The following is a 10,644-nucleotide window of genomic DNA, read 5'->3' on the forward strand; positions in this document are numbered from 1 at the left end:
AAGGGATTCTGGGTGAAGGGGTGACTAAAGTAGTGGGGAAAGGGAGCTCAGGGATGGAAATGGAGGCAGGTTGAGAAACATTAGAAGGAGAGGGGGGATTGACAAACAATGTCTTTTGTTTCTTGTGCTTCTTTGGGGCAGGAGTCTCCTGCCTGGACCGACTACACCGTGTGACCGCCTTACATTGCTCGATCGCCTGGAGCTGGTGGACTGTGTCCGTGATGAGAAAAAGAGGGAATGTGGGTCACCCCTCTGCTGCTCGGTGGTGGCAGCGGCAGTGCTCCTTGAAGGAGAATATGTGTTGTTGGTGCTCCTAAAAGGAGAAGTGTTGTCGGTGCTTCTTGTGGGAGAAGTGGTGGCGGTGCTCCTACAAGGAAAAGTGGTGGCGGTGTTCCTAAGATGAGTAGTGGTGGCGGTGCTCCTAGGAGGAGGAGTGGTGGCGGTGCTCCTAGGAGGAGAAGTGGTGGTGGTGCTCCTATGATGAGGAGTGGGGGTGTTGCTCCTAGGAGGAGAAGTGGTGGCAGTGCTTTTATGATGAGGAGTGGTGGCGGTGCTCCTTGAATGATGAGGAGTGGTGGCGGTGCCCCTAGACGGAGATGTTGTGTCGGTGCTCTGAACAGGAGAATAGGTGGCGGTGGCCCAAGTAAGTTGTGTGGTGGCGGTGCGCCAAGATGGTGGAACGGTGGCGGTAGTGGTGCTCCAGACAGGAGCAGTGCTTGCCGTGGTGGTGGCGGGGGTGGAGTGTCCAGCAGCAGTCGGCATTGTTGTGGTGTGTTGTTGTGCAGCTTGGCTAGGAATGCAGGTGGCCGTGCAGTGGTATGCAGCAGAAGTCGGTACTGTGGTGAAGCGAGTCAGTGGTGGCACAGGTGGGAATGACACCACTGACTGCTGCACATACTGATTCTGCTGCATAGACTGTAAGTAAGCAGTGTTGCAGACCTGTAACACATACAGCTGTTGCTCATGACTAAAGTGTTCCACCATGCCCCGTTCAATTTTACTAAAGAAATGGTGCGCTGGTCTGTTGAGGTCAGCCTCCAGCCGGTCAAAGCGCTGGTCGACAGAGTGGAAGCGGTGTTCCATGTGGGTAATACCGCGTTCCATGAGTGAGAAATCGCATTCCACTCTGTCTGACAGCGACTTGAGGCTGGCATGAAAGGCCTCGCTCAAGTGCATGAACTCGAGCAAGACAGGCCTGTCCGAGGCCCTCTGCCTCTGGCGGGCAGTGCCCACATAAGCAGTGGCAGAGACCTGGGACAGGGGAACATCTGATTGACCAGCTTCCTGGTCATCAGCTGTCCGTGTTGCTAACCTGCAAGTTGCTTCATGGCTGTCGGATGGCTGGAATGGGTCCGAGGTCGATTGATGAAGGACCGCTCCAGGGACAGGTTGCAGGGTGCTGCTCCAGGTGCTGTGGAAAGAAAAGTAAAACATTACCATCATGCATTTACAAGATGCATCAGCTGTTGAATAGAAAAGCACAGGTTATTAAAAAAAAAATAGATATATATAATACTTACGCTCTAGTGGCAAGGACCAGTCTTAGGAATGCCAACTCGCGATGATAGTGGTACTTTGTTCTGGTCCTTGCCGCTGAACCACTGCGAACCTATACCTCAGCACGAACATCAGTGTTGAAGCGGTCCTTCATTGAGCGCCAACGTGTGCAGACTTTGTTCACTGTTGAAAAAACAAAGAAAAAACGTTATACAATGCACTGATGGCAACATCTGTATCATCACACACCTGAGTGAACTTGGCAAACATTCAATGCGGCATCACAAAAGAATTCAATACACAATGCAGTCTGTTATGAATGAGTCACCGGAGGAGGAGAAACATGGATTTTTGTGAGTACTCACCGTAAAATCCTTTTCTCCGAGACGCTCATTGGGGGACACAGAGACTGTGGGTGTGTGCTTCTGCCGTCTGGAGGCTGACACTAAGTATACAGAAAAAGAGTTAGCTCCTCCTCCGCCGCATACACCCTCGCCCCCAGACCGGGCGTAACTCAGTTTAGTGCATAAGCAGTAGGAGAACGCGCCTTAAATTCAGGCAAGAAATTATACATCTGGAAAAGGGACCACCCTGATCCTTACATAAGGATTTGTATAACTTAAAATAAGCAAAAGCCAACTGGCTAGTAGGGTGGGTGCTGTGTCCCCCAATGAGCGTCTCGGAGAAAAGGATTTTACGGTGAGTACTCACAAAAATCCATGTTTCTCCTTCGTCTCATTGGGGGACACAGAGACTGTGGGACGTTCTAAAGCAGTCCCTGGGCAGGATCTTAGCTCACCCAATCCATGCTATTTTGCGCCCCTGATTAGAGGTGCGCAACTGCTGCCTGGAGAATCTTTCTTCCCAGGCTTGCATCCGAGGATGCCTGGGTATGTACGTTATAATGTTTGACAAACGTATGCAAACTGGACCAGGTAGCTGCTTTGCACACCTGTTCCGCTGAAGCTTGGTGTCGAAGTGCCCATGAGGCACCCACTGCTCGAGCCGAGTGTGCCTTGATCCCTGCCGGAACCGGCGTGCCACTGATTTCATAAGATTCTTGGATCGTCAGGCGAACCCATCTGGCCAAAGTCGCTTTGGATGCAGCAAGCCCCTTCCGCCGCCCTTCTGGGATCACGAATAGAGAGTCTGTCCGGCGGAAAGGTGCTGTCCTTGTCACATACCTCCTAAGAGCTCTTACCAGATCCAGGGTGTGCAAAGCCTTTTCTACCCTGTGCACCGGTGCCGGGCAAAACGAGGGTAAGGCAATGTCTTCGTTGATATGGAATGCAGAGACAACCTTCGGCAAGAAGGGAGGAGCTGGCCTTAAAACTACCTTATCCTTATAAAAAGTCAGGAACGGCGGTTTACAAGATAAAGCCGCCAATTCCGAAACCCGCCTAATAGACGTAATAGCTACCAGAAAAACGACCTTCCTGGACAGGTAAGGTAAGGAGACTTCTTGTAACGGTTCGAAGGGAGGCTCCTGAAGGGCCCTGAGCACCAAGTTCAGGTCCCATGATTCCGTCGGCGCCTTATAGGGGGGTACTAAATGTGCGACCCCCTGCATAAACGTCTTAACCTGCCAGACCGAAGCGACCTTTCGTTGAAAAAGGACCGACAGGGCCGAGATTTGCGTTCTGAGCGAACTCGGAGCCAATCCTGCGTCCAGCCCTGCCTGCAAAAAAGCCAGTACGTTGGGGATTGAAAAAACCAGAGGAGCCACTCCGCGATCCCTACACCAACGGAAAAAAACTTCCCAAGTCCGATGATATACTTTCGCCGAGGAAGGCTTTCGGGCACTCACCATCGTGGCCACCACATCGCGCCTGAATCCTGCCTGTGTTAACAGCCAAGATTCAATGGCCACGCCGTCAAACACAGGGCCCCTAAGTTCGGATGGTAGATCGGCCCCTGGGACAGCAAGTCCGGCCGATCTGGTAGACGCCAGGGTACGTCCACCACTAGCTGAACCAGATCTGCATACCAGGCCCTCCGAGGCCAGTCTGGGGCTAGCAGAATTGCTGGAACCTTCTCTCTCCTTAACTTTCTGATGACTCTTGGAAGCAGAGGTAGCGGGGGGAACAAGTACGGGAGACGAAACTGGCTCCATGGAAGCACCAGAGCGTCTGCTGCGATCGCCTGCGGGTCGAGGGATCGAGCGACGAACCTTTGTACTTTGGCGTTCTCTCTGGATGCCATAAGGTCCACGTCTGGAGTCCCCCACCGTTGGCAGATCTGTTGAAAAACCTCGGGGTGCAGGGACCATTCCCCTGCCGCGACCCCCTGTCGGCTGAGAAAATCTGCCGCCCAGTTTTCGACTCCCGGAATGTGCACCGCTGAAATTACCACGTGGTTCTTTTCGGCCCAACGCAGTACCAGCCCAACCTCGCGCATGGCTGCTTGGCTGCGCGTGCCCCCTTGATGGTTGACATATGCTACTGCTGTAGCATTGTCCGACTGAATGCGCACCGGCCGGTGTCTCAGGAAACACTGAAAATGTTGCAGGGCCAATCATATTGCCCGTATCTCCAGAATGTTGATCGGGAGAATTATCTCCTGAATGGACCACCGCCCCTGGGCTGTGTGACTCTGGAAAACTGCTCCCCAACCCTGCAGGCTTGCATCGGTCGTCACCACCAACCACTGTTCCGGGGGAAAGGGTTTCCCCTGGACCAGAGACGAGTCGCGAGTCCACCATCGGAGTGATCGTCGGACCAGCGGAGACAAATTGCACCGATGACTGAGGGATAGCAGCCTTCGGTCCCATGCTGACAAGAGCGCATGCTGAAGCGGACGGAGATGGAACTGGGCAAACGGGATTGCCTCCATCGCCGCCACCATTCTGCCCAACACACTCATGCCGTACCGGATGGATCTGGAGCCTGGCTGTAGAAGGTTCCGTACCCCCTGTTTGATCTTTCGCGCCTTGTCCTGAGGGAGGATCACCAGCCCCCGGGAGGTGTTGAAAACCATGCCTAGGAATACGATTCTCTGGGCTGGAACCAAGGACGACTTGTTCCGATTGATCAACCAGCCTAGACGGGCCAGGGTATCCAGCGTGATACTGACATTCTCCTGGCACGCCTGAAACGACGGCCCCTTTACCAAAAGGTCATCCAGGTAAGGTAGTACCGTTATGCCCCGAGCATGCAGGATGGCCATAACCACCGCCATTATCTTCGTAAAGACTCTGGGAGCAGTGGCCAGACCGAAGGGCAGAGCAACAAATTGAAAATGTCGCCCTCCGATCGCAAAACGCAGGAACCTCTGGTATGGAGGAAAAATCGGAATGTGCAGATATGCATCCTGCACATCGATCGAGGCCAGGAACTCCCCTGGATCCATGGCTGCAATGACCGAACGGAGGGATTCCATCCGGAACCGCCTGACTCTGATAAATTTGTTCAGGATTTTTAGATCTAATACTGGCCTTACTGTCCCGTCTTTTTTGGGGACCGAAAACAGGTTGGAGTAAAAACCTTGTGTCTCTTCGCTTTTCGGCACTGGGACAATGACCCCGTTGCGCTGTAGCGTCATTATGGCCTGTAACAAACCCTCCGCCTGCGATTCTGTTCCGGAAAGCCGGGAACGGAAGAATCGCCGTGGCGGGAGTCCGAGAAACTCTATCTTGTACCCGGACGATATCAATTCTGCCACCCAAGCGTCGCGTGCCACTGCGACCCAAACGTGGCTGAACCTTAGCAGGCGTCCGCCCACTCTGTCGTCCGTAGGTACGAAGCGCCTCGAGTCATTTTGCTGGAGGCTTTTGGGATCTGGCCCCCCTTGTTCTGGGCAAACGGCCTCGGCCTCTACCCAGCGGATTGGCTCTGTAAGAGGTTTGCCTTTCCCTAATCTGACCATCATTTGCGGAGGTGGATGCTCTGGCCGAAGTCCCCCTCCAGGGGTTACGAAAGGGCCGAAAACGCCTCTGTGTCTGCCTGAATGCTGGCCAAGTCCTCTGCTGCGGGAGGAAACTACTCCTCCCCCCTGTGGCTTCTGAGATAAGCTTATCAAGCTTCTCACCGAACAACCGATTGCCCTGAAAAGGCAATGAGGTCAAGGATTTTTTGGAGATAGAATCCGCTTTCCACAATCTCAGCCATAATGCTCGCCTAACGGCGATCGCATTTGCTGCTGCCACAGCAGAACACTCGGCCGCGTCCAGAGAGGCGCTGACGAGAAAATCACTTGCCCCTAAGATCTGATTTGTCACCTCCAAGACCTCCGCAGGCAGATCTCTGTTTTGGAGGGCATTCTGCAGAGCGTCCGCCCATGAAACCATGGCCTTATCCACCCAAGTAGCCGCAAAGGAGGGGGCTAGGGCCGACCCCGCTGCCTCATACACCGAGCGGGCAAGCCCCTCTATAAGGCGATCAGTTGGGTCCTTGATAGAAGAACCGCTGGGTATCGACAATAGCGATCTTGACGCTAAACGTGATACCGGTGGGTCCACCACTGGCGACTCCACCCATCCCTTATGGAGTTCAGGAGGAAACGGATACTTAGCTTGCAGCGCTTTTTGCATTGCAAAACGCTTATCCGGGTGTTCCCTATGTTTCAGGACTAGCTCCTCGAACTCCGGATGCGTGGCAAACCTTCTATGCGGTCGCCTGGTCTTTTTGAAGGAGACCTTGTGACCTGAGGCCGTGGACACATCGTCCTCGATCTCTAATGTCTGGTTGACTGCCTCAATGAGGCTGTCCACCGAGTCTTGGTATCCCAGGCTTTCTGGATTCCAGGCCTCCTCCTCCTCCTCGCCCTCATCCTGCTCGCTTCCTGAGCTCGGCGACGGGGAACGAGATACCCTAATACCCGCCGCCGAAGCCCCAGAGGGTCCGGCCGACGGGGAACGAGCTCTCTTGCTATGAGCTTGTCTGGTGCTGGAGCGGCCTCTAACGGTCGGAGGGTCCTGAGACGTGGACGAGCTGTCTTCCGCTGGCAGACCACCATCCTTGTCCCTGCCTGGGCCTTGGAGAGACTCAATTGCCCTTGTAAGGGACATCATAGAGTGTGATAAAGACACCGCCCATTCTGGAGGGCCCTGACCTCTGGGCTCTGCAACAATGGGGGGCTCCTGGGCTCGCTCCGACTCGCAGGCTTCACAAAATTTACCCGGCTGCGCTTTAGGCAGCCTGACCCCACAGGAAACGCAAACAGCGTATAGGAAAGAGTGAGCTTTCCCTTTGCCAGACATATTGCAAGGTAGGGTAGGAGGAGGAGGATAACCCCTTCCTTGACTACTAGTGCGGCACTCGAAACGGGGTTGCACTCACCCACCGGTAATGTCCCACCTTGCGTCTCTTCCACGGGGCGTGCGGCGTTACTCGCCGGGGCACTCGCTTCCGGCCCCACTTCGGCGAGGAAATGCAAGGAGGGGGGTGGGAGGTCCCCGTAACTGTGCGCGCCCGCCGCTCTCCGCCCCCGGAAGTTAGTGGGCGGGGCTTCCGCTACCCCCGGAAGTCGGCGGGCGGGCTCGCGGAACTCCGGACCTCCCCATACAGCGGGGACTGCGGCCGCCCGCGGGGCTCTGGCCGCACTCCACGTGTGGCGTTCGAGGGAGGGAGGGGGGCGGGAGCTCCCCGGTAACTGTGCGCGCCCGCCGCTCTCCGCCCCCAGAAGTTAGTGGGCGGGGCTTCCGGCTACCCCCGGAAGTCGGCGGGCGGGGCCTCGCGTGGCACTCACGGATCTCCCCATACAGCGGGGGCCGCGGCTGCCCACGGGGCTCTGGCCGCACTCCGCGTGCGGCGTTACCCGCCGAGGGCAGCGCCGGGTGAGAGGCGGACTACCTGGTCCCGGTCTTCCTATTAACAAAGGTGAGCTGGGCCGCCGAGGGGGCTCTCTTGAGGTGCTTCTCAACCCCATCCCTGGGCAGGGAGGGGGAGGCTACTGCACCGCTCTCCGCCCCCCGCTTCAATCCCTTGGCTCACCTGCGCCTCCAACTCCACCCCTGGTCTCACTACCTAGGGGTGGTAGGGGCATTAAGCATTCCCACGTTGCAGGAGAGAACAACGTGGAGGATCACTCACACGTGCTCGCCCGTTGGGGTCGATGGGGAAACCGAATCCTCTTATCAGGATGCGTTGCCGCCTCTTTACAAAATAAAAAAGAAAAATGGTTGTCTGGGGAAAAGTCCCAGATGTGTCCCTCGGTGCGGGAGAGAAACACGTGGAGGGTTACTCACACGTGGTCGCCCGTTGATGATTTGGGGAGATCGGACCCTCTCTATAGGATCCGTCGCCCCTGTCTTATCTTCATAGAAAAGAAGAAAAAAAAAATCTAGTCTGGAGCTCCAGACTGCGTGTGCCTCCATCAGACACTAAGCAAAAAACTGAGTTACGTCCGGTCTGGGGGCGAGGGTGTATGCGGCGGAGGAGGAGCTAACTCTTTTTCTGTATACTTAGTGTCAGCCTCCAGACGGCAGAAGCACACACCCACAGTCTCTGTGTCCCCCAATGAGACGAAGGAGAAAACAAAAATACAAGCTAAGTCCAGAAAACCGGAGAGGTTGGTAGCTATCGGATTGCAGACCCCTGATCCTATACACCACAACTAACAGTAGCCGTGGGAGGTGCCTACGGTGCCCTAGACCCCTCGTCACAGCCGGAGAACGACATAAGCGTAAAGAAGGAAAGGGGAAATCTAAACTGCCCCAGAGCAGACCCCAAAGCAATAGACAGCCCCCAACATGTATTGTCGGTGAAAAACAGATGAAAACACAAACACAGACAGAAAGACAGGCTGAGCAAATGATGGGGCCCAACTAACTAGATAGGACAGGACAGAAAAGATGCTGGCTGCAATCCGCAAAAAACCCTACCAAAATGTCCCAACCGTCTGATAGGGAAAAAGGCCCTGAAGTCGCTAGACTTCAAAATCACTATATCAGCACTCAGGTATATTCTGAAAACAGAGCAAAGAGATCAACTGATCAGAGACAAAAATGGAATTCAGCCAGTCCCAACCAGGACTGGCTGAATACAAACACTAAGGAAACCAGACAAAATCTCATGGAATAATAGCAAGGCAAAAACTTAGCTTTTAGTAGACAGGAACTAAGCTGGATGCAAGAGCTCAGAGCAGAAAGGATCACCAGCAGCCCTGCAGGGCGTCGGCTGCCTTATATCCACTCAGAAATTCCAGATGTCCAATCACACTCTGCCTGTTCAGATGACAGGTTCTTCCCATCCCAATCAATTTCACTACCTCTCTTCACCAGCAGAGGGAGTTCATCAGACATCAAAGGTGAAGGGGAGAATGAACTCACAACAGTACCTCCCCCTTGAGGAGGGGTCACCGAACCCTCATCCACGCCACCAGGGCGATCAGGATGGGCCCGATGAAAAGCACAAACCAATCTTTCGGCATGAATATCGGATGCAGGGACCCAAGAATTATCCTCCTGGCCATAACCCTTCCATTTAACCAAATACTGGAGTCTCCGTCTAGCCAAACGAGAATCCAGTATCTTCTCAACCTCATATTCCACATTACCTTCAACCAATACAGGGTCAGGAGGTGCCACCACAGGAACTACTGGCTCAACAAACCTCTTGAACAGAGACTTATGAAACACGTTATGGATCTTGAATGTAACAGGAAGAGCCAATCGAAAAGAGACCGGATTAAGAATCTCCAAAATCTTGTAAGGTCCAATAAATCTAGGTTTAAACTTTGGAGAAGCCACCTTCATAGAGATATTCTTTGATGATAACCAAACCATATCACCCACCTTAAACCGGGGACCAATGGTCCTATGCCGGTTGGAAAACCGCTGGGCCTTTTCCTGGGAGAAATACAACTTATCCACTACTTGGTCCCAAATCTGGTGCATTCTCTCCACCACAGTGTCAACACCTGGGCAGGCAGAAGACTCCACCTGCCCTGAAGAGAATCGAGGATGAAACCCAAAGTTACAAAAAAAAGGTGACATCAAAGTGGCAGAACTAGCTCTATTATTTAAAGCAAATTCGACCAAGGGCAAAAATGAAACCCAATCATCCTGATCAGCAGAAATAAAACATCTCAAATACGACTCCAAAGTCTGGTTTGTTCTCTTCATCTGCTCATTGGTCTGAGGGTGAAACGCAGAGGAGAAGGACAACTAAATTCCCAGCTTGGAACAGAAAGTCCTCCAAAATCTAGACACAAACTAAACTCCTCTGTCAGATACAATGTTCTCAGGAATCCCGTGTGTTATGAATGAGTCACCGTAGGAGGCAAAAACAGAAATACTAGCTAAGTCCAGAAAACCAGAGAAGTTGGCAGCTATCGGATTGCAGACCCCTGAACCTATCAACAACAACTAGCAGTAGCCGTGGGGGGTTCCTACGGTGCCCTAGACCCCTCGATCACAGCCGGAGAACTAAATAGCCTAAAGACAGAAAGGGAAATCTAAACTGCCCCAGAGCAGACCCCAAAGCAATAGGCAACATATAATGACGGTGAAGCAAGATGAAAAAACACTCACACAGATAGAAAGATAGGCTGAGCAAATGATGGGGCCCAAGCTAACTAAATAGGACAGGATAGAAAAGCTGCTGTCTGCAATCCGCCAAAAACCCTATCAAAACAAGAGCCAACAGACTGATAGGCAAAAGAGCCCTGAAGACGCTAGGCTTCAAAAAGATTATATCAGTACTCAGGTATTTTCTGAAGACAGAGCAAAAAGGAATTCAGCTCACCCCAGCAGGGAATGGCAGAAATCCAGAAAAACAAGGCAAAACAAAACCAAAACACAAATGCAAAAAGGAGAGCAGAAAACTTAGCTTTTGAGGAGCAGGAATCAGACTGGTCTCCTAGAATCCCTCAGAGAAATCACCCGCAAGGCAGAAGGACGTCGGCTGCCTTATATCCAGTCAGCAATTCCAGTCATCATCATTCTGCTCAGGTGCTTGGTAATCAGCCTCACTACCTTCCTTCACCAGAAGAGGGAGTTCATCAGACCTCAATGGTGAAGGGGAAAATGAACTCAACACCCGTGCAAGTGAACCACCTGTTGCAAAAACAAGGGCACCAACTCTGAGGAAGATGGCAACGTAGGAAGTGGTACAAGATGGACCATCTTAGAGAATCTATCACAAATCACCCAAATAACAGTCATTCTCTGAGAGACAGGCATATCAGAGATAAAATCCATTGAAATAT

The sequence above is a fragment of the Dendrobates tinctorius genome, unplaced genomic scaffold (genome assembly GCF_039654945.1).
Source record: "Dendrobates tinctorius isolate UK_male_01 unplaced genomic scaffold, ASM3965494v1 ptg000246l, whole genome shotgun sequence".
NCBI classification, from domain to species: Eukaryota; Metazoa; Chordata; class Amphibia; order Anura; family Dendrobatidae; genus Dendrobates; species Dendrobates tinctorius.